The sequence below is a fragment of the Pseudophryne corroboree genome, chromosome 7 (assembly GCF_028390025.1).
Source record: "Pseudophryne corroboree isolate aPseCor3 chromosome 7, aPseCor3.hap2, whole genome shotgun sequence".
In the NCBI taxonomy this organism is placed as follows: Eukaryota; Metazoa; Chordata; class Amphibia; order Anura; family Myobatrachidae; genus Pseudophryne; species Pseudophryne corroboree.
In genome coordinates this window covers 360,659,693-360,672,307 of record NC_086450.1, presented here as the reverse complement: position 1 = coordinate 360,672,307, position 12,615 = coordinate 360,659,693, and the positions used below count along the sequence as shown (strand labels likewise).

At 47.6% G+C, this 12,615-nt stretch overlaps 1 protein-coding gene across 2 annotated transcripts in view; it reads left to right on the top strand.

Moving 5' to 3' along the window:
- The window catches only part of PMS2 (PMS1 homolog 2, mismatch repair system component), a 292,359-nt gene that overhangs the window by 205,578 nt on the left and 74,166 nt on the right, over positions 1–12,615 (top strand). The window lies entirely within an intron of this gene.

Below are 12,615 nucleotides of genomic sequence, written 5' to 3'. Positions count from 1 at the left end.
TCCATGGAATAACGTTTGGGTCCCAACAGGTAAAGGTCACCTCTTTCGAGGATGTCCTACTTCTTTATATTTCTATTTGATAAACTTACTGAATTTGCCAAAATCTCTGGTTTCATAGTAAATGGGATAAATCTTTAGCCTTATGGGTAGGCCCTGTCTCACGACACCCATGGTGTTTCTATGTTAATACTTCCTGGACCTGTACCTCTCTGCTGTATTGAGTGTCCAAATACCACACGCTGCTCTTTATTCTATTACTATTTGCTCTATAATAGCCGCTATCCTCACTGAACTACAAAGTTGGAAGGATCTCCCTCTTTCTTATCTTGGTCGGGCCAACCTTGTTTCAACCATTGTCATGTTGACCGTTTGACCCTGTCGAGCTTTTTTTACTAGTCTGCCTTAAGCACTGGTTGACCTTTCATCTGTTGACCTTTTTGTACCTGTCAACCGTTTGCTGTCGACCTAATGATTGTGGACCTTAACATTGTCAATCCCGTGATCCACACTCATTTGAGTAACCCTCAACCCTTACTTTTGCCATTCATCAGTTCCTTCATTACACCAACTCAGTTGTTTCTTCTTTTCATTGACTGACTTGTCAAACAGTCTAGACTCCTTACTATGTCGTCCAATTCCCAGCAGTAAATTATTTCCTTATTTTATCGCTCTCTACGTACTTCCTTAGATTACTGTAAGATTGCTACCGGACTGTCTCATTGGACTCGGACTTTTCCTACACTCTGTTTAGATCAATTATTTAGCTCCCTGACATAATTCCTGTAAGGTTTTGACAGACATCTCCAATAGGATACCACTGGTTCTTTGTCTCCTCCCCGTCGTGGTGCCATGCCTCTCGGACACTGGGGATTGTCTAAAGTGTGAGCAGTCGGAAGTCTTTTCTACACTGTATGTGGGATTGTCCCCTTATGAAATCATTCTGGCATTGAGTTCAGGCCTATGCATATACTCACTTGGTGAAATACGTCTGCCTTACTCCTGGAAGTTTGGAAATATTTGACCCAACTTTACAACTGACTCGCAGCTTTCAGTAACTTATATTGGTAATCTTGGCTGTAAAAACTAGAGGAGGTTTAAGTATTCCTCATATTGCGACATTTGCAAAATATGCTTATGTGTCAAACTGGTTATTGCACACTGAACATTATATTATAGCTTTGGAAGAAGCCTTGTTTTACCCGTTTGCAGCATTGCTACATACCCCAAGTAATCCAACCTTTGCTTCCTCTTGATGATTTGGCCTATCGAAAAGGGTATCATGTCTAGTAAAAATATATTTGATCCAGGTGGCCACCTCCTTTCTTCTCCGGAGCTACAAGACAAATGTCTGCTGCGGGGTACAATGGGCTTCACAGGGAATGACATTGGGGTGTAGAGTAGGATGTTGATCCAAGGCACCAACAGGCTAAAAGCTTTGACTGTTCCCAGAATGCATAGTGCCGCCTCCTCTATAACCCCGCCTCCGTGCATAGGAGCTCAGTTTTGTAGTTGGTGCCATGCAGTGCAGGCATACAACAGGGGAACTGCTCCAGCAGCCCTGAGAAGAGCTTTTAAAGTGAAAAATGAAGACTTCAAGGGCTGCAGCAGAGGCACTGTAAATGTTAGATGTCAGTCAGACATCTCCTGCTCAGCTCCATCACCTCCCCCAGCGGCGCTGTACACTCCCGCGCCCTGGTTGCCGGGTACCTACAGCGGAGGCTCCGGTTTCTCTCAAGTTAGTCACACACACCACCGCAGCTCTCCAGGATCGCGTGGCCGCAATTAGGGAGGAGGTAAGTGGGTTCCCCAAAAGGGACCCGCTGGAAATCGCGATCCTGCGCGGCCGGTGTGGACACTGTGGTAGTACAGGGACCCCACTAGACCAATAGGGCAAGGGCACAGGTCAGTTTTGATAAAAAAAAGGTTTATTATATAGCCCACAGTACCCGGTGGTGAAGTCCAGCAGGGAAATAAGGCTTTGACCTGTAGCCCCTCCCCCAGCCCCAGGGCGCCATTTAGGGTAAATGTTCCCGCCCTGGAGCTGCATATCTCTCTCTCCCTCACTCCCTGTCAGCGTTTGGGCGCCATTAGGACAAGCTGAGCTGATCCTGGGACTGTTTGGGCAAATCATCCTCTGTAAAGCCGCCTGCATGTCAGCGCTGTGCAGTTTACAGGACACTTAAGTATTCTACATGTCTGCTGATAATGTTAGTTAAGAAAGAGTGCATTTAGTCAGGGTTATATAGGGGGTCATTCCGAGTTGATCGCTAGCTGCATTCGTTCGCTGTGCAGCGATGAGGCAAAAAAACAGAACTTCTGCGCATCCGGCGCAATGCGCACGCACGTTGTACAGTTGCAACGAACGATGTAGTTTCATACAAGGTCTAGCGAAGCTTTTCAGTCGCACTGCTGGCCGCAGAGTGATTGACAGGAAGAGAGCGTTTCTGGTTGTCAACTGACCGTTTTCAGGGAGTGTTCGGAAAAACGCAGGCGTGGCTTGGCGAATGCAGGGCGTGTTTGTGACATCAAAACAGGAACTGAATAGTCTGAAGTGATCGCAAGCGCTGAGTAGGTATTGAGCGACTCTAAAACTGCACAAAAAAAGTTTGCCGCCGCTCTGCGATCCTTTAGTACGCACTTCTGCTAAGCTAAAATACACTCCCAGTGGGAAGCGGCATAGCATTTGCACGGCTGCTAAAAACCGCTAGCGAGCGAACAACTCGGAATGACCACCATAGTACAAGTACCCTGTGATATACATCCAGTCTTTACAGTGCATTGTTATATCTATTGAGTGTATAGCTATACTTAGTACTACTCTGTATTGCTAGTCCAGTGCAGTGTTATTGCATGTCAGAATTTCTGCATTGTACAATGTGACTATGTGTGTGTGCATATAGCTGCTGTGTGACCTCCATTTCGTGGATCTCACTCAGATTGCTATCCCTATATTCTATAACCTGAGGGGGCTAGGGGGGTCATTCCGAGTTGTTCGCTCGCAAGCTGCTTTTAGCAGCTTTGCACACGCTAAGCCGCCGCCTACTGGGAGTGAATCTTAGCTTATCAAAATTGCGAACAAAAGATTCGCAATATTGCGAAAAGACTTCTCTGTGCAGTTTCTGAGTAGCTCGAGACTTACTCTGCCACTGCGATCAGTTCAGTCAGTTTCGTTCCTGGTTTGACGTCACAAACACACCCAGCGTTCGCCCAGACACTCCTCCGTTTCTCCAGCCACTCCCGCGTTTTTCCCAGAAACGGTAGCGTTTTTACACACACTCCCATAAAACGGCCAGTTTCCGCCCAGAAACACCCACTTCCTGTCAATCACATTACGATCACCAGAACGAAGAAAAAACCTCGTAATGCCGTGAGTAAAATACCTAACTGCATAGCAAATTTACTTGGCGCAGTCGCACTGCGGACATTGCGCATGCGCATTAGCGACTAATCGCTCCGTTGCGAGAAAAAAATAACGAGCGAACAACTCGGAATGACCCCCTAGGTGCGTCAGGTTTATCATTTAATATAGGTATTTCACAAGATATACTCAGTTTGTATTTTTCTCTGTGATTTTTAGTCACCATATACCTCTTGAATTCCCTTCCCTGTTTGTGCTGTTACATTGCACAGGGGGTTCTTGTCAGGTATTGTGCTGCTGATATTGGCCCTCATTCCGAGTTGTTCGCTCGATAGCTGCTTTTAGCAGCATTGCACACGCTAACCCGCCGCCCTCTGGGAGTGTATCTTAGCATAGCAGAATTGCGAACGAAAGATTAGCAGAATTGCGAATAGAAAATTCTTAGCAGTTTCTGAGTAGCCCCAGACTTACTCAGCCATTGCGATCAGTTCAGTCAGTTTCGTTCCTGGTTTGACGTCACAAACACACCCAGCGTTCACCCAGACACTCCCCCGTTTCTTCAGACACTCCCGCGTTTTTCCCAGAAACGCAAGCGTTTTTTCGCACACACCCATAAAACGGCCAGTTTCCGCCCAGAAACACCCACTTCCTGTCAATCACACTCCGATCACCAGAACGATGAAATTTCTTTGTTAGGCCGTGAGTAAAATACCAAACTCTTTTGCAAATTTAGTTGGCGCAGACGCACTGCGAACGTTGCGCATGCGCAGTTTGCGACTAATCGCTCCGTTGCGAAAAAATCTTACGAGCGAACAACTCGGAATGAGGGCCATTGTGTGAAGAAGAGGATGTATACACCGATGGGTATGAGGAATCAGTGTTGATGATGACATCTTGCCTATGTAGATCCAGTTTGTGCACTACCCATTGCCAGCTTGTTTTGTTGGGGCCCAAATAAACAAATCGTTTCAGCCAAAACTTACGTGACAGGCTGAAATGATTGGTTTGTTAAACTGTGCATGTTCTGTTTAATATATTATACATAAGGGTGGGTGGGAGGGCCCAAGGACAATTCCATCTTGCACCTCTTTTCTTTGCATTATGTGCTATTTGTGCTGCCCACTGCTGTCGCTTAGCTTAGCCATCCAGCTACCTCGGTGCAACCTTTTGGCCTAAACTGCGATCAGTTCAGTCAGTTTCGTTCCTGGTTTGACATCACAAACACACCCAGCGTTCGCCCAGACACTCCCCCGTTTCTTCAGACACTCCCGCGTTTTTCCCAGAAACTGCAGCGTTTTTTCGCACACTCCCATAAAACGGCCAGTTTCCGCCCAGAAACACCCACTTCCTGTCAATCACACTCCGATCACCAGAACGATGAAAAATCCTCGTTATGCCGTGAGTAAAATACCTAACTTTTGAGTAAAATAACTAAGCGCGTGCGCTCTGCGAACCTTGCGCATGCGCAGTAAGCGACTAATCGCAATATAGCGAAACTCGGCTACGAGCGAACAACTCGGAATGAGGGCCCTTGTACTGGGTTGCCTTGCATTGAGCTTTCGAATATGTCAGCTACAAAGGGAAATGGTGCTGGGGTTGATCCCATATTGTGTGGTGGTGACGCTGCAGACACATTTGAGGAAAATATAGCAGCTGAGGGTTCAGGTTCTGCGGGTTCCTTGCCCCCCTAGTGGGATCGTAGCAACGGGGTTCAAAATGATCCGCCTTGGGCTACCTTCTCCACGCTGTTGAATATGCTGGTATCTAGACTAACGCCCCCTATGGGACCTGCTGTGCCGGTACAACCGCTTATGGTTCCCGCGGTTAACCCGCCATGGGCAGATTAACTGTCCAATCAGTTACAGCAATTGAACCAATCACTGACTAAACAGAAATGTAATCCTTGTCCGCCTATGACCAAGGGGTCCTCTAAGCGGTCCATTACTTCCTCACAATCCACCAACGTCCCAGACACCTCGTCTGATGAGGATGGCGTTTATACTGACCCCACAGATTCTGATCCTGACACTTCTGATGGGGAATCTGTTTCAGAGGTGGATGTTCGTGACTTGTTGGAGGCTATCGGGCTTATTCTTCAAATTACTGATGACCCGGAGCCTGATGCTGCCCCTAAAGGGGGGTACTCACGGAGTGATCGCTGCTTAAAATCTAAGCAATCTGACCAGATTGCTTAGATTTTAAGCAGGATCGCTCCGTGTGTAGCCCCCACAGTGATAGTGATGCGCAGCCCCGCGCATCGCTATCGCTGGTGCTAGATTGGCCAATCTAGCAGGTCGCTCGTTTCACCCGCTGGGTGAAAAGAGCGCCCCCCTGTCTCCCCCCGCACGCTCAGCACACATCGCATTGTGCTGAGCGACGGGAGAGATGTGTGCTGAGCGGTTCGCTCAGCACGCATCTCTCCTGCATCGGCTGGTGAGTACCAGCCTTAAGAAACCGGACAGATTTCAACGTCAGAAGGTGGTTTAAACAAGTTTTACCTCATTCTGACTATTTAGTTGACATATGTCAGGAGTCCTGGGAAAATCCAGGAAAGAAATTCACGCCTCACAAGAAGATGCTGGCTCGCTATCCCCTCGCTGCGGAGCTAAGTAAAAATTGGGAGACACCCCCGCCAATGGATTCGCAGGTGGCGCGGCTGGTGGTATCCTCAGCTCTGCCAGTAACTACCGTCATGTCTCTGAAAGAACCGACGGATAAGCATGTGGAGGGTTGTTTAATGGCGATTTACACCCTAGCGGGTGCTACGCATCGGCCCACCATTGCAGCGACATGGGCTGCAGAAGCTATTGAAGCGTGGGCTCAGGAGTTGGAAGCTGAGATGTCTTCCAACACTTCTGATCATGCTAGACAATGCTTATCGTATATTGTCACAGCTTCTCATTACATTAAAGAGGCGGCTTCTGATGCCGGTATTCTGGCGGCCAAGACTTCTACTACACCCATACTGGCTTGCCGGATTCTATGGTTGCGGTCCTGGTCCGTGGATTTGGACTCTAAGAAAACCCTGGAGGTGCTCCCTTTTAAGGGAGACATCCTTTTCGGAGAAGACCTCAACAAGATTGTGGCTGACTTAGCTTCTGCTAAAACAGCTTGTCTACCTAGTACTGCTCCTTCGGTACCGAAGGCTAAGAGTACATCCTTTCGCTCCTTTCGTCCTACAGGGAAAGCAAAGGGCCAGGTGTATCTGAAACAGGCTCGCACTTCCAAACCCACTAAGCCCAAACCTAAACGTGCATGGGCTGCCCGTCAGCCTGCTTCCAAAACTGACAAGCCTGCTGCATGACAGGGCGGGCCTCCCTCTGGGGGATCCCAGGGTGGGAGGCCGACTTCTAGGGTTTACCCAGGAATGGTTGAAGACCACTTCCGATGCCTGGGTACGGGAAGTCGTCACTTGAGGTTACGCTGTATCCTTCAAAAATCGTCCCCCTCATCGATTTTGCCTGACAGACTTCCCTTCAGATCAGGTGAAGACAAAAACTCTTCATTCGGTGGTACAGTCCCTCCTGGACATAGGAGTGGTAGTACCAGTGCCTCTGGCTCAGAGAGGCAAGGGGTACTATTCACCGCTGTTCCCAGTCCCGAAACCGAATGGGTCCTCCCGGCCCATTCTCAACCTCAAGTACTTGAACAAATTTGTGAGGGTCTCCAAGTTTTGTATGGAAACTCTTCGCTCTATTGTTCTGGCCTTGAAACCTGGGGATTATATGGTCTCCCTGGACATACAGGATGCTTACCTGCATATTCCCATTGCAATGTCGCATCAGTAATACCTGAGGTTTGCGGTTGGCAACCTCCACTACCAACTTCAGGCGTTACCTTTTGGTTTGACCACGGCTCCGCCAGTCTTCAGCAAGGTCATGGCGGTAATGACGGCTGTACTCCACCGTCAATGGGTCAGGATCCTACCGTACCTGGACGACTTGTTGATCCTGGTAAATTCCCCAGAAATTCTCCTACGCCATCTGGCTCTGACTATCCAGTTTCTGCAAGCCCACGGGTGGCTCATCAACTGTTGATCTGGTCTTTGCTCAGAGCATGGTGCACCTGGGGGCAACCAGCGGTTGTTCTTGTCTCAGGAGAAAGTCCTGAAGCTTCAGGACAGGATTTGATGCTTCCTATCTCATCCGCAAGTGTCAATACATTCGACAATGCAAGTGCTAGGTCTCATGGTGTCGGCTTTCGACATGGTGGAGTACGCTCAATTCCATTTCCGCCCTCTGCAGAAGCTGATTCTTGCCAAGTGGGACAGCCTGCCTCACCGGATTATGTCTCAAAAGATCTCCTTGTCTCCGGAGGTCCGTCTGTCACTGAGTTGGTGGCTTCAGGACCAACAATTGAGCAGGGGTAGTCCCTTCTGGATCTCCCAACTGGGTCCTTCTGATGACGGATGCCAGTCTGAGAGGTTGGGGCGTGGTGTTGGAGCAACACTACCTTCAGGGTCGGTGGACCAAGGAGGAGTCTCTCCTTCCGATAAACATTCTGGAATTGCGGACTGTGTTCAATTCATTAAACTTGGCCCAGCATTTAATACAGAACAGACCTGTTCAAGTACAGTCTGACAATGCAACCACGGTGGCATACATCAATCATCAAGGCGGCACTCGAAGCCGCATGGCAATGAGGGAAGTATCACGGATTCTTCAGTGAGCGGAACTACATCTGCCAGCCATATTGGCAGTATTCATTCCGGCGGTCCTAAACTGGGAAGCGGACTTTCTCAGTCATCGGGACGTACACGCCGGAGCGTGGAGCCTCCATCCAGAAGTGTTTCAACTCCTCGTGGACAGGTGGTTCCTTCCAGATGTGAACCTGATGGTGTCTCGACACGATCACTAGGTTCCGGTCTTCGGAGCAAGGACAAGGGATCCTCAAGCAGCGTTCGTGGACGCACTGGCAATTCCATGGAACTTTCAGCTGCCATACGTGTTCCCTCCGGTATCACTCCTGCCCAGAGTAATTAGGAAGTTCAAGCAAGAAGGAGGACTCCTACTTCTGATCGCTACTGTGTGGCCCAGACGGCATTGGTTCTCAGACCTTCAGGGTCTCTCGATAGAGCATCCCATTCTACTTCCACAGCGCCCAGATCTCCTCGTTCAGGGCCCCTGTGTATATCAGGATTTAGCCCGGTTGGCTTTGACGGCTTGGCTCTTGAAGCTTTCGTCTTCAGGGCTAAAGGATTTTCTGAGGCGGTCATTCAAACCATGTTGAAGGCCCGGAAACTGGCTCCTGCTCGGATTTACCATAGAGTCTGGAATTCTTACTTTGCTTGGTGCGCATCTAACAATCATGACGCTTACAAGTTTAGTACGGCCAAACTTTTGGCCTTTCTACAACAGGGCCTGGACTTGGGCCTTCGTCTGGCCTCCATCAAGGTTCATATTTCTGCCTTGTCAGTTTGGTTCCAGAGAAAAATTGCGACTTTACCTGATGTGCACGTTTGAGCCTCTTGAATCTGCAGACCTCAAGTGGCTTTCTCTTAAGGTATTGTTTCTGCTGGCCATTGCCTCTGCTAGACGGGTGTCGGATTTGGGTGCCTTGTCTTGTAGGTCACCATATCTGATTTTTTTACCGTAATCGGGCTGTTCTTAGAACACGTTACCTAAGGTGGTGTCTTCTTTCCACCTTAATCAGGAGATTGTGGTTCCGGCCTTTGCCTCTCCTGAATTGTCTTCCAAAGAGCGGTCTTTGGATGTGGTACGGTCTCTCCGTATCTACGTGAAGAGAACTACCTCCATCAGGAAGTCGGATTCTCTCTTTTTGTTCTGTTTGGTTTTCACAAACGTGGCTGGCCTGCTCACAAGCAGGCCCTGGCCAGATGGATTAGAATGGTGATTGCACATGCTTATGTACAGGCTGGCCTTCCAGTTCCTGTTACCATAAAGGCCCATTCTACTCGGTCGGTTGGACCTTCTTGGGCGGCCCGCCGTGGTGCGACCCTTGAACAGTTGTGCAAGGCGGCTACATGGTCCTCAATGAACACGTTCATAAGGTTCTATGCCTTTGATACTTCCGCCTCCCAGGATGCTTCCTTTTGGACGCAAGGTTCTTGTGCCCACTACAGTGCGTCCCCTCCCATAAGGAACTGCTTTAGGACATCACCAATGTCATTCCCTGTGGAGCCCAGTGTACCCCGCAGCAGAAAACAAGATTTATGGTAAGAACTTACCGTTGTTAAATCTCTTTCTGCGAGGTACACTGGGCTCCACAGGGCGCCCACCCTGACGCACTTAGCTTCTTTGGGTTGGTATGGCATTAGCCGCTGACACTTTCTCCTTTCGTGAGAATGTTGTGTATGTAGCTACTAACAGTTGTCGTCTCTTTTGCCAGCTACTGCATTGGACTGATTAAGAAAAACTATGTTCAATCTTTAGACCAACCCCCTAGTGACCTTAATCCCCCAAATATTTTAACTTCAGTGTTTACTCTCTGCTATTCCTCTAAATTCAGAATTTGCCATCTTTATCCGTATCTTATTGGCTTGACCCCCCCAAACCTGGTCTTCCATATCACGGATCTAACACATTTATTACTCTTTTAGCTAGAATCCTCCCTTGCCTTAAATCACCGCCTCTCCTTGAAATACACCTTCAATTTTTAATTCACATATATAAATCACCTGCCCACAGAAAACATTTTGTGCCATCCGACACGGGAAACTGCATAAAATATGGCCAATCAAATGCATCACTCTCTCATAACCTATGGTATTGCGGTAAAATCAACAGATTTTGGAATACATTTTGAATTATGTAAATGCTACACTTAATCTCCAACTAACTATATATGCAGCAACTTTCCTATTCGCTGATTTCTCCATCTGGAGAACAGACATACCTTTATCTTGGAAATCCCTCCTGACAGTCATGGGTACAGTAGCTAAACACTGGATCTCACGATTCTCTCCACTTTAACTGAATGGTAGCTTGCGGTACTAGATATATTATATCACGAAAGACGCATGACCACTTTTAATATAGAAAAGGAGGCTCTGTCTTCCTCTAAAATGGAGAGCTTTCACAGGGAATACGGTCGTTAGGTCAACACACCTTAGGTCGACCACTGAAGGTCGACATGCATTGTGTCGACATGGTCATTAGGTCGACAGGTCAAAGGTCAATGAGTATTTCACATTTTTTCCCCTTTCCTTTTTTTTTTACCCCCATACTTAACGATCCACGGGGACTACGATTGGAACGGTAACCTGTGCTGAGCGAAGTGGTAGTGGAGCGAGACACCTTGCCCGAATCATGGCGAGCGAAGCAAGCCATGCGAGGGGACACTGTGCACTAATTGGGGTTCCCCGTCACTTTACAAAGAAAACAACGCCAAAAACTGTCAAAACCCCATGTCGACCTTTTGACCTGTCGACCTAGTACATTTCGGCCTATTGTCCCTGTCAACCTAATGCATGTCGACTTTCCATGGTCGACCTCATGACTGTTGTGTCTATCCAATAACACATACCCTTTCACAGAATGTTTAGAATACGTGGCTTTATGGGCCAGATGCGCTGTCAAAGCAGCCAGTAATGGGGTTGTCAATCCCAATAGGTAACAAACTTTTAAAAAAGAGAAGGAACTGGCGCTGAGTAGGGTGGCCAATCCTGGGATTGGGATTGGCGGGATCCCGGGATTTAGGCCAAAAATCAGCCGGGCATTTCGGGATCAGGTGGTCCTATGTTTTTTTTTTTTTTATGCAAGGCAGCGTTGAGTGTCCTCAGGAGGCTCAGATGCTGCCCTGCTCCCCCTACGCAGTGTGATGCACAGACCTCACCGAACCGGAGGAAGTTACCCAGCCGCCCTCCCAGGTGTCATGGTGGTAAGTTATGTGTGGGGTGGGGGGGCGTTGACACAAGAAACAAACTATTTTTCAATACCCGGGATTGGCCACCCTAGCGCTCAGTTATATTTCCCAATTAAAACATTAGATGGATTTAATACATAAAATACTAAAATCAATACAGAATAAGTATGTAATGAAATGAAACTCTTTGTCAAATAAATGTCTCCAGTAGGATCCCGGACTAAAGGTAAATCAGGACTATAAATGATCAGCTGGTGTTACCCAATCGTGACTGGTGTAGATCCAAGCACAGTAGAAATTTTCAGCAAGCAAGCTGTCTGTGTGCAGTCCACTGGGTTTCCAATAAGGTGCTGTAGTGCAATCTAGTCCCGATTACTTGGTCCAAAAGGTGCAGAAACTTTAAAAATCCATATCTGGATGCATATGAATCAGGTGAAGACGTAAGAAATGACAGTTCTTTTGAGTTTTAATGTGTTTCCCTGGGCACGGTCACCCAGCTTCATCAGAAGTGATTCTCCGTCTCGGCATAGGGTCTGTTTAAACCTCCCTAACAAGTTAACCATTGTCAGCTGGCCACATGATAATTAGGTTATCCATCCATCAAAACACTAAAAAAAGTATATATAGAGGCAATCGTACGTATATCCTACACTGAATGTTTACCCACCCAAACACAGGAGTATATAAAAGGTATTTGAACATAGAGGATGGTTCCTGCTTCGGCAGGTCGATTAACATATTTATCAATCCAGTATCCCTCAGCTATGCTGTTTCATTTTTATTTACTTAAACTGTCAAGTGTTTTTGTGCCCCTTGGCTTTCTTAAATGTTTACTCTGCTCACCCCCTTACTTCCCTAGGTGGGTTTTAATGGGTACTATGTACTATATACTAATATACAGAGACAGAACTAGGGCAGGGCACATGCCCTGGGCGCCGTGGCACGTCCAGCAGAAAGGGGCACGGCCAGGAGGACTGCAGTCTCAGGCACAATCGGGGGCGGATTGGGAACAAAAAGTGGCCCTGGAAAAATTGGTACTAGTGGCCCCACTCGGGCAACACCAGAGGTGTAAGATCTAGCCATGGGCCATGGCAGCAGCACCCTCCCCCCAAGACTTTCCAGATAGTGGGGATGTCCAGCATCAAGGGGGAAGTTAAAAGGAAATACAATTAAATGTTATGAGCACATTATATGATACACCTTCAGAATTTAGAAAACTATATAATTATTTCGAAAGATATATTTTCTTGCTTATTGCACCAACCGTATCCCAATCACTATTCACTCAATCTTATATGCCAGCCAAGCAGGCAGATAGAGCATACACTAGATCATCTGCAATCACAGGCTAAGTGGCAAAGTCATTTTCATATGTGCAAATTGTTTGGCATCTTATCCATTATGTCTATAAATAGGACCACATGTCCTCAAAC